The 11,368-nt window shown below is 39.1% G+C and overlaps 1 protein-coding gene across 1 annotated transcript in view; it reads right to left on the reverse strand.

The window, feature by feature from the left end:
- The window catches only part of TBCEL (tubulin folding cofactor E like), an 83,397-nt gene extending 73,171 nt beyond the window's left edge, over positions 1 to 10,226 (reverse strand). The window contains exon 1 of the mRNA XM_033097892.1: positions 10,039 to 10,226. The gene's annotated coding sequence lies outside the window, so the exon portion shown is untranslated. The remainder of the gene's footprint in view (positions 1 to 10,038) is intronic.
- Positions 10,227 to 11,368: the final 1,142 nt, after the last annotated feature.

Genomic DNA, 11,368 nt, shown 5'->3' on the forward strand with positions numbered 1-11,368 from the left:
CTAAAATTCTTTGCTCATTTACCTATGAATTAAATATTTTATTTATAATAAAATATTCTCAAAGAAGTCTCTTTATTGAGAGAATGGCATCTGTCAACCAGAACTTGATATTTAAGAGATTTGTTGCATTATTTTTTAAAATAAAATGTTATAAAGATACATATAAGCATGAGTGGGAAGGAAACGTGCTAAAGTTTATGATTTCCTGAAAAACTGTCTCTTTTGCAAGATTTCATAACACATTCGAGCCTCATTATTAATGAATTCCTTATCTGCAAATTTACCTACTCACTAAAATTTGTTGTAGGTCAAAAATCAATATTTGGAGCATTTTCACAGCAATACTTGCGGAGTCATTTGCAGATAATCACAGAGCAACAAAAATTTTAGTCACCCGGTGTTCATGCACATTTCCAGCTAAGATAGAACAAGGTAGCATTCTGCCTTCTTGTTTCAGCTCTCATACTGAAACAAGTGTCCTCTTCAGGATCTATTTAGTGCCACGTTTTTCATATTTTTGTGTTGTTGTTTTTTTTGTGGTGACTTACTACTGAAAATGGCTTCTACGTGTAGTGTGAAAGTGCTATTTAGTGTTTCTAAGCACAAGAAGGCAGTGATGGGCCTTATGGAGAAAATACCTTTAGATACAATTTATTCAGGTATGAACTATAATGCTGTTCATTATGAATCCAAAGTTACTGAATTGAGAATATATATGGAATAAGGTGTCTTTAAACAGAAACACATATAAAACAAGGTTATATATTGATCAGTTGACAAAAATGTTGTGACCACAGGCTGGTAGGAACCTAACCCTATTATTTCCCCTAGGAGCAATGGTTCCAGATTCACTAATTCAGTGTTCATGGCAACTTTGCATACAGCACCATAATAACAAGAATCAACTGTACTTTGTTAAAGAAAAACAACACAGAAGGGCGGGGTGGGGGATGGGAGACTATAGATCAATGGAATAAAAAGAGAGCCCAGAAACACGTGCATGTAATTATGGCAGAAGTGGCACAGAGATCAATAGTAAAAGGTTAAAACTATTCAACAATTGGTCTCAGGACAAATGAGTATCAATCTGGGGAAAATGAAAGTGGATCCTCACCTCACACACAAAAAAATTCAACTCCGGATAAAATGTAAAAGACAAATTTTATCCTTATGAGAAGAAAAGTTATGTTTTTCTAATAGGAGCGCTTTATGGTCCTAATTTAAGAAAATAGTTTATAAACAAAACATAAAAAAGAACCCATAAAGGAAAAGTTGACCAGTAAAATGAAAAACATGAAAACACATTATCATGAAAACACATTAAAACTTAAAAAGACACACCAGAAACTGGAAAAAGATACTTGTAACACATGTAACTAGGATTTCCAGGCGGGAATTCCCACCCATTCTCAGGAATATTTTCGCTTTCCCATTCCCGAATCCAGAGAAAAGTTGGTCAGGAAATCAAGAAAATTGGCTCCTTGAACCCAGTAACACCCACAATTGGTAATAAACATACTACTCACAGTGTATCTCTTAGACATTTTTCCTATTTATCGCTAGGGTTTCTGGGTGGGAATTCCCGCCCGTTCTTGGGAATTTTCTTCACTTTTCCAGTCCCAAATCCCAAAAAAAGTTGATCAGGAAATGGGGAAAATCAGCTCCTTGAACCCAGGTGGTTGGTAGTATTGGCCATCACTTTGTGGAAACGATTCATCATGGAGAACAGGAAACAGTTTATATCTCGGGATTCAGGTACTGGAAAGCGAAAAAAATTCCTGAGAACAGGCGGGAATTCCCGCCTGGAAACCTACATGTAGCTAATATAGAGAACTCCCAAAAACAAGGAGAAAAAGGCAAGCAATCCAATAGAAAAATGGACAAAAGACACGAACAAGTATTTAACAGAAGATGAAATTCAAATGACTAATAAATACGTGTAAAAGATATTCAAGTTCAATAATATTCAGACACAAAAATCAAAATCTCAATGGAATACCATTTTATATAAATTAGCAAAATTTGAAAACTGACAATACCAAGTGTAGCAGAAAATGGGGAAGAATGGGAACTCCTCCATTGCTAATAGGAGTACAAATACCTTAGTACAAATTATACAAATGAATGCAAATACCTTGTAAAACAATTTATCACAGTTTAGTGAAGTGAAACATGCACCAATTCTACTTCTCAATGTAAAATCTATAGGAACTTGTTCAGGAGCAGGAGACAACTAAAGAAAGTCCACCACAACAGTATTTTTTGAAATTACAAAAATCCAGGTGGGAAAAAAAAGGACCTTTCCTCCAAGAACGGGCAATTGGATAAACTGTGATATAGTCATAAGATGAAATGTTATACAGCAAAGGAATTTAACAATTGACAGTTTCCTATGATTACTTCCTCATCAACATGAACTTTAAAAAACAATGTTGAACAACAAGTGCTGGCGTGGATGTGGAGAAAAGGGAACCCTTGTGCACTGTTGGTGGGATGGCAGATTGGTGCAGCCACTATGGAAAACAGTATGGAGGTATCTCAAAAATCTGAAAATGGAACTACCCTATGATCCAGTAATTCCACTCCTAGGTATCTATCCGGAGAAATCCAAAACTCCAATTCAAAATTCTTTATGCACCCCTATGTTTATTGCAGCACTATACACAATAGCCAAGGCATGGAAACAACCGAAATGCCCATCGGTAGATGACTGGATTAAGAAACTGTGGTACATTTATACAATGGAGTACTACGCAGCCATAAAGAAGAAAGAAATCTTACCATTTGCAACAACATGGATGGACCTAGAGAACATTATGTTAAGTGAAATAAGTCAGACAGAGAAAGATAAGTACCATATGATCTCACTTATATGCGGAATCTAAAGAAAAGAATAAGTGAATGAACTAATCAGAAACAGTTTGGAGACAAAGAGGAAAAACTGAGGGTTGCTAGATGGGTAGGGGGGGTGGGGGTAAAGAGGAAGGTGAGGGGATTAGAAAACAATCAGTGACCACAAGATGGCCACGGGGTTTTGAAAATTAATCTGGGGAAGGTAATCAATAATGTAAAGATTTTGTAGGGTATCCGATGGACACGTGTCCCATTTGGGAGACCATCTCAGGGAAGATGTAGATGCCTGATCAATGCACTGTACACCTGAAGCTGAACAATAATGAATGCCAACTATAATATTATATATATGTATATATATGTATGTATACATTTACAATAGGCGGAGTACAGCATTGGGAGTGGAGATAGTGGAAATGGGATGGCTCTGTGGGATGTTAGAGGGATAGTGGATGGGGGGCGGGGGGTTCACAGTGTGAGGGATATAAATGATAAACGTCTAAGGAAAAAAACAAAAACAAAAACAAAAAACAAACAAACAAAAAAACTCATAGATACAATAGTTTAGTGGTTACCAGAGGGTAAGGGGGGTGGGGGTGGGAGATGAGGGTAAAGGGGGATCAAATATATGGTGATGGAAGGAGAACTGACTCTGGGTGGTGAACACACAATGGGATTTATAGATGATGTAATACAGAATTGTACACCTGAAATCTATGTAATTTTACTAACAATTGTCACCCCAATAAATTAAAAAAATAAATTAAAAAAAAAAACAATGTTGAATGAATAAATAATCACAAGAATATATACAATTCCACTTATACAAAATTAAAACACATAGAAAATTAGTTATATTGTTTGGGGTCATATATATATGTATAGATAGATAGATAGATAAATAGATAGATAGATAGATAGTAAAAACTGTAAAGAAAAGTCAGAGAATAATAAACACAAAATTCAGAATGGCTGGTATCCTTGGAGGGTGGGGGGATATAATCAAGGAGATACACAAAGGCCAAAAACAACTCTTAATTCCCTCCTCAAACCTATTCCTCCTTACCAGTTCCCAACTCTAGAGTTGTATTCAATTTCTCTCTTCCTCACACCCTCATGTAATTAATCAGCAAGACCTATCAACAGTACCTCTAAAACACCCCAATTCTTTCCATCTCCATTACTTTAACTTTACTCTGGTTCAAGCCTCCATCAACCTGTCACTAGGACTGTTGCAATAGCTTCCTCCCTGCTGACTAGGTACAATCCATTCTCCACCAAGCAGCCAAGTGATCTTTTCAAAATTCGAGTCAAATCACGTCCTTAAACTTTCCAGTGGCTTCCCTTCACAATTAGAATAAAATCCAATCCCTTTATCATCGACTTCAGGGCTTCATTTAATCTGTTCTCTGCTTACTTCTCTAACCTTAGCTCCCCGACTCTTCACCTAGCTCGCAAGGTTTCAGCCAGAATGGCTTTCTTAGTCTCAAACCTGCCAAGCTGATTCTCTCTTAACATGTTCATAAGAATGCCCTTTTCACGGCTCTTGGCTTAGCAGGCTTCATCCCAGCATTTAAGACTCAAATAAATATAAACACAAACGTTACCTTCTCAATGAGGCTGCCTCTGACCACCCCATTAAAAATAGCACCATTGCTACCATCAATCACTTACCACTTCACCCTTTCATTCTTTACAGCACTTACCACAATCTGTGCTATTTTTAGGTCCCTCTCCCCCAGAACCTAGTGCCACAAAAGCAGGGATTTGTTGGTCTGGTCCAGTGTTACATGGAGCAGTGTCTGGCAAATGGCAACAAACACTTGTTGGATGAATGAAAAAGTGAGTTTTACTTTGAAAAAAAATGAGTATCTTCTGGCAGTGAAATGAAAATCAAATACACCAATCAGGAGTATGACAAGATGGAAAGAGAAACTTTGAAAACCACTGGAAAAGCATTAATTTAGGAAGAATTTTAGTTTAAATAATCCTTTTCTCAATGGTACTAGTAATAGATCACCTTCTCAAGGAATTAGTGATTATTAAAGTTTCACACAGGCACACAATCCTGAGTTTTGGCTGTGTCATCTGCTTAAATCTCCTGTTTTTAGAAGAACACTGTGATTAAAAACATGGGCTTCAGTTCGACCTGAGTTCAATTACGAATCTGCATTGAAATTTGAGCAAGTTACTTATCTCTCTATGCCTGCTTTCTCATTTGTAAAATGGAGCTATTAATAGCTACTTCAGAGTCACTGTGAAGATTAAAGTAAGTTTTTAAAGCACCTAGTTGTGCCTGGCATGTAGTAAGTGGTCAATAAATTGTAGTTATTATGATAAAAGCTGGGAGTAGGAAAGTCCAGACAAATGAAAGAGCTTATATGAGTCAAATAACAACCAAACATCTTCAGTCTCTAATAGAGGTAGGCTAATTAACATTTAAAATGTACCAAGAACATATGCCAGGACTAAATACTTTTCCCTCCAAAAGACAAATGTATACAAAGGTAACACATAAGACTGGCCCAAGCACTTTGAGAACATCAAGAGAGTGACTGTCTTCAATAAGGAGGTCAGCTACACACAAAACCGAGTCTTAAAAAAAAGAGAGAGAGCCACAGGAATCGCCTAGATAAAAAATAAAGTACATGTAAAGGCCCAAATAAGTGAAAGTGAGAAACGTAGTGATGCTGCTATGGAGTGTATGGGAGGAAGGCTGGAAAACTGGTGGGCAGGACCAGATGGTAAGGATCTAGGGCCCTCTGTTTTTTGTTATTTTTTAAGAAAGCTTTTTATTTATTTATTTTTGTTTGTTTGTTTTTTAAAGATTTTATTGGGGAAGGGGAACAGCTAGTGCCCTCCACAACTAGGAATGAGAGGACAACAGCTTGGCTTGGAAAAGGTCCTGGAAGTGCACACTGTTCCCCAATCAAGGCCCTCTGTTTAAAAGTTTGCACTTCATTCTTCAGGCAATGGGGTGATGAAGGGGGAGATTGTAACATGCTAATTTGATACTAATACTTCTAAAGAAGGCAAAAACACCTGTATGAGTTTAAATACCATAAAGGTCCACTATCTGTTAACAATGAGCAATCTGCTTAATAATGATTGACATGGAACCTATTCTCAACACTTTTCATTAGATGACCATCGTTACAACTGCAGATAGAATCTATTGAGTTTACTATGTGCCTTGTATTGTGTTCTTTTACTTGTTCTCTCATTCAAATCTCACAACACCCTTATGAGAGGAACTATTATTAACCCCATTTAACAGATTGGAAAACTAAAGGAAAGATGCTACAGTGAAATGGCTAGTGAGTCTGACAGATGGGATTCAAATCAAGGCTACCTGACTCCAAAGCCCTAAAATTAAACCAACCTGCTGAATTAATATTGCTCAGTTCATTTACATCATTTGCTCAGAAATTGTATGTATGTACCTACTGTAATTTAAAACATCATGCTAGGTCAGTGATTCTCAAATTTTACTGTACAGGAGAATCACATGGGCAGATTCCTAGATTTTGATTCAGTAAGTCTCGGGTGGAATTTTCAGAGACCTGCAATTATAATCTTAACTTCATGCAGTTCTGATTCACTTGGTCCATGAACTATACTCTGATAAATCCTATGCTAGTTGTCCCTAAGATTCAAGGATATTTGAGTTTCCTGTGCTCTATGAGTTTACAATTTAAAAGGGGTAAAAACAAGGTACACAAACAATACAAAGCAATTCAGGAAAAGCAATATAGACAATACAGGCAAGAAAGACTTGAGGAAGAAGGGTCATCTATAACAAAAGGAAGATGAGTAGGATTTCATTTAGAAAGGAAACACATTTCCTGCAGACTTTCAGGAATAATGTTACATACAAAGAAAGGTTCAATGAGCAGGTACGATGAGCAGACAGCTTCGGCTTAGCAGGAACAGAGGATCTGCATTTAGGGATGGAAAAATGTCAGAAAAAAAGTAGAAGCTGTGGAATGCCCTCAATGTTCACCCTAAACAGTATGGGCTTTATTCAGTGCTGGCACTGTGATGCTACTAACGGTTTTTAAGGAAGGAAATGATAAATGATAGCAATATTCTTTGGCTAGAGCTCTGATGAAGCTATGCAAGATGAGGCAGAACAAGAGTAACAGACCAAGGGCATAGTTAGTCTGTTAGCATTCTAATTTCAAAGAAATAAGAGTCAGAACAAGGTAGTGGGAAAGTTGAAAAAGGGAAGAATGATAACTCTTAATGACATTGCATGCAGTGCAAAGGCAATCAATCACAGCTGAACAATTTTTTCACCCCTTGAATTCAAACTGTATCACTATCAGCTTCATGTTACTTTTTGGAACTTTTTCTTATATAGCTAACCAGATGCAAAATATATAGAGTTCATTTATTTAAAATACAGCCCATGAGTAGCCAAAACACATCACAGTTCATCCACTAAAAAAATAATGTATATATTATATATAATATACATATTATATATAGTATATAAATGAAAGAACATTACTCAGAGCTACACAATCTCATGTTACACAGAGTTCTAACAAATGTGAGCAACTAATTTCCAATCCACAGCAGTTTGGAAGCAAAAATTAGAAGAGGAAAAGAGCCTGATATAGGTGGACATATTTAAGAGTCTGAGGCTCAAAAGAAATGAAAACTAAAAAAGCACACATAATCACTCAGAGTAAATCACTCCACAACTGTTTATTGATAGGTACACATGATTCACAGAAAAGAAAAAATGAAATCAATGAGAATCTTTCTTAATGTTTCAAAGATCTACCACAAAAAGAAAACTTTTAAACATTCTTTAAAGATAAATATTTTAAAACAACTATTTACCTGATTAAAAGATAATTTTTAAAGGATTGCTGATACATGACAACATAGCCCTTTCATCAATAACCAAGATACAGTCACTAGATAATTAAAAGGTAAGAAAGATATATTTTACAACACACAAAGTTTGAAAATGAAAAGAATGCTTTCATAAGGCATTTAATCAAGAATGTGGCCCCACTGATAAAGTTTAATTTGAGCAATTCTTTCCTGATGGCTGTGCCTTTGAATTCCACGTTCCCAGTAATATGAAGGCATCCTCAACAAAAAATAACACTCTTAAACTGGTCTTAAACATATACCCTGGATATTTACCTACCAAAACCAGGCAACCACGTCATTTGACACTCAACATCCTGCATCAATAGTCTGTGTGGCAACTTTTAAAAGGACTTTTAACATAGAAACTTATGTAGGCCTCTCATTTGGCTCACTAGCACTCATTAACATTTATTACAATCTATTCATATAAAGACCTTACCTACTCTATAAACAGATAAAAACAACATTTTCATGGGGGGAATTAAGATGTTAACTGACTCAAAGTTATACTTAAGTTTATGATTAAATTTAAAACATATACCAAAGCCCTGAGACCGTATACCTTTAAACACACAGAAGTAGACCATATGTTAATTATTGGAGTAAGGAGAGTTTAGTTTTCAGCTTGATATATTTCTTCTAAATAGCAGAAAAGCAAATCAGTGCATATTTACAACACTGTAACATTAAAATAAAATTACCTTAACTATGTTGTAGGGATAAATCAACTAAACGAAACTAGGTCTCATGTTTCTCAGATACAACAAAGGATAGAGAAAATTAAAGCAGCCAATGAATTCAAAAATTTCATCAAATGATCAAGCAACATTCAGACATCAAAGATTAGGATTATGGTACAAATCACCAGTCAAATATGCTATATTATAAATATTTAAACAAATGAAGCAGTCAATTGCACCTGGTCCTTGTCATCGTCCTTGCTCTCTAGAAGCTTACGAGGACACTAAATGAAGCCAGAGAAATGTGCCTTGGAGACTGAAAAATAAGTTTTTCAAATTGTAATTTGTGATCCATCAATCAATTTAGTGGGTTTCTGTCTGCATCTTTTAACGAAAAAAAATGGAATACATTAGAAACTATTAGACTGCGCCACTTGTAATAAGGGTAAATATTATTTTGTGAAAACTTTTTGTTCATATACAGGTAGTATGTACTAGATCATGATCAAAATGTATTTCTTACTATGGAGCATGATACAAAAAAAGTTTGGAAGCTCCTATTCTAGAGATCTAGGTCTAATACCTCAAGACCCAAAGGCTGAATGTTTTCAATAGTCCTCAGCACCTACACATAATCTCTTTGCTTAAGATGGGACTCTTGGGAACCAATTTAAGAACTCTAGGGCAGCATGAAAAGAGCTCCCTCAGCTATTCTTGTATTTAGAGTAGGGTTAGCAAATTTCCCCACAGCCCTAGACAGGGCCAACAAACTCCTTGTAGGTTAGCAACCTTCAGAATAGAGCTCCTCCTTCCTCCACTGACTGTAAACAATTCAACTCGTGCATCAACTTTCCTTAAGTACAACTTCCAGAATCAGTGTGTACCAAGACAAGACAGTATTAAATCTCGCTTCACCCATTCCCAGGATGTCTTTCTAGGAGAGGGCCCCATTCTCAACAGATAATAAAGCTCCACACTACTCTCCTGCTAGGCCCCATCTTACTCCAATTCCCTCATTCTCAGTGTCTCCCAACTTGGGGGCAAAACGATTCTCCCCAGAGCCTTTAATGAACTACCGCATCCTTTTATCAGCCCTGAAAGGAGCAGGCTTAAAGTCCCCAGAGCCTGGTAATGCCCGCCCGCGAACCTCCCAGAGAACACGTCCTTTATTATTATTTTTTTTCCTTCAGTGGTTCCGCGACAAATTTCCCATTTCCCATTTCCCCACCCAGCAGCCCCAGACTCCTCTCCGTCTCCCGCCAGACAGAGGGCATCTCCCCACCCCCCACGCCCTGGGGGCTCAGTGAGAAGCCAGGATTCTCCCAGAACTCAGACTGGCTCCTCCACAAGCCCTCCCCACGCGGGGCTGGCTTCCCTTCCCGGTCCCAGGCCCGCCCCGCTCCGCCCAGCGCAGACCAGGCCCATCCTCCCTGTCGTCCCGGACAGGTGCCCCATCCATCTCCTCCTCCCAGACAGGTTTCGTCCCGCTCGGAGATCCTGCAGGTGTTTGCTCACACTGCGCCCCTGCAGGAGCGACCCTCCGCTCCAGGCTCCGGAGGGGAGCGCCTCGGGCCGCAAGAACCCGACAGAGGCGGCAGGCCGGGGTTCCACTCACCCTCTCAGCCCGGGAGGCGGGGAGCTGCTGCGGCGGCTCCGCGGGCTGCGCCTCTCTTCCCCTCCCTCCCGGCCACCGCCGTGGTCGCCGCTCAGCCTCCGGCGGGGTCCCGGTCGGCCCCGGACCCGCTCCGCTTCACCTCGTACCCCACTCGGCCCGCAGGAACCCAGTGTCCTGCATTGACCCGGAAGCAGCTTTCACGGCCCAACAACAACACGTGACCCGTCGCACGTGTCACGTCCGCTGCGTGAATGGGAGGGGGCACCAGAGGAGTGAGTCCTCGCCAACCAATCTCGGGTTGCCATGGCGTCGAGATGTCTGTACTGCTAGTCGTCACTAGAAACACACTTTGCTTTTTTTCTTCCGCGTCATTAGGGGACACCCTGGGTGCAAAGGAAGAGTACAGATTTTCACATCAGAGTGAAATAGGGGCAGGTCAGAGCAGAGGGTGGACCACTGAGAGACTGCTGCCATGTAAAAAACGAGCATTGAGCTCGTCCAACATTGAGCATTGAGAACATTGAGGACCTCTCCAGACTTATCCGGAATTTTGTATTGATTCTGTCACTAATTTGCATTGTGACCCTCATCAACTCACTTCCTGTCTCTGGATTCAATGGTCCTCATTAGGTGAGCTCTAATTCCATCCCAGGATGCTTTTGTATGAGGATGTGGTAGCACTCTGGCCTTTATTCTGCGTGCCCTTCCCAAGGTCTGTGGCATCCTGAGCTTTCAATGCTCTAGCACCAATGTAGTAATAGCAGCTTCCGTTTACTGAGCTCCTTGTAGGTACCAGGCACTGTACATATGCTACTTCTAATTTTACAACCTTCCAAAAGTAGGTATTTTGTAGATATGAAAACTGAAGTTCACAGAGGTTAAATAATTTTCCCCAAACCACCCAGTTAGTAAAAGTGACCAGACTAAGATTTGAATACAGGTCAGCTGGCACCAAAGGAAAGTTCGTGCACTTCACATTATGTTCTACTATGGCTCCAGCTCTATACACATTATATTTGACTGTCGGGCTGTGATTGCTTATTGGACTTCTTTGAGCATTTCTTTTGCAGGAACATACACAGAATAGGAATGGTGTTGGCTGGCCCTGAAGAGAATTCAGTCTTGTGTAGATATGTTAGTTTAAGTGTTAGGATTTGAAGAGGTCTGTTGCATGAGGTGTGCGTGCTTTTATGTAGTGTGTGTCAGGGAGCAGGTGAGGGGTTGTGATGTGCATGCACGTGTATTTATCGATTCCTAGAGGCAGGGAGACTAAATTCTTTAGGAGGGATCCAATGGCTGTTCCCAGGGACTTAAGTCTCTCTTTTTGTTT

Source organism: Rhinolophus ferrumequinum, chromosome 25 (assembly GCF_004115265.2).
Source record: "Rhinolophus ferrumequinum isolate MPI-CBG mRhiFer1 chromosome 25, mRhiFer1_v1.p, whole genome shotgun sequence".
Taxonomy (NCBI): Eukaryota; Metazoa; Chordata; class Mammalia; order Chiroptera; family Rhinolophidae; genus Rhinolophus; species Rhinolophus ferrumequinum.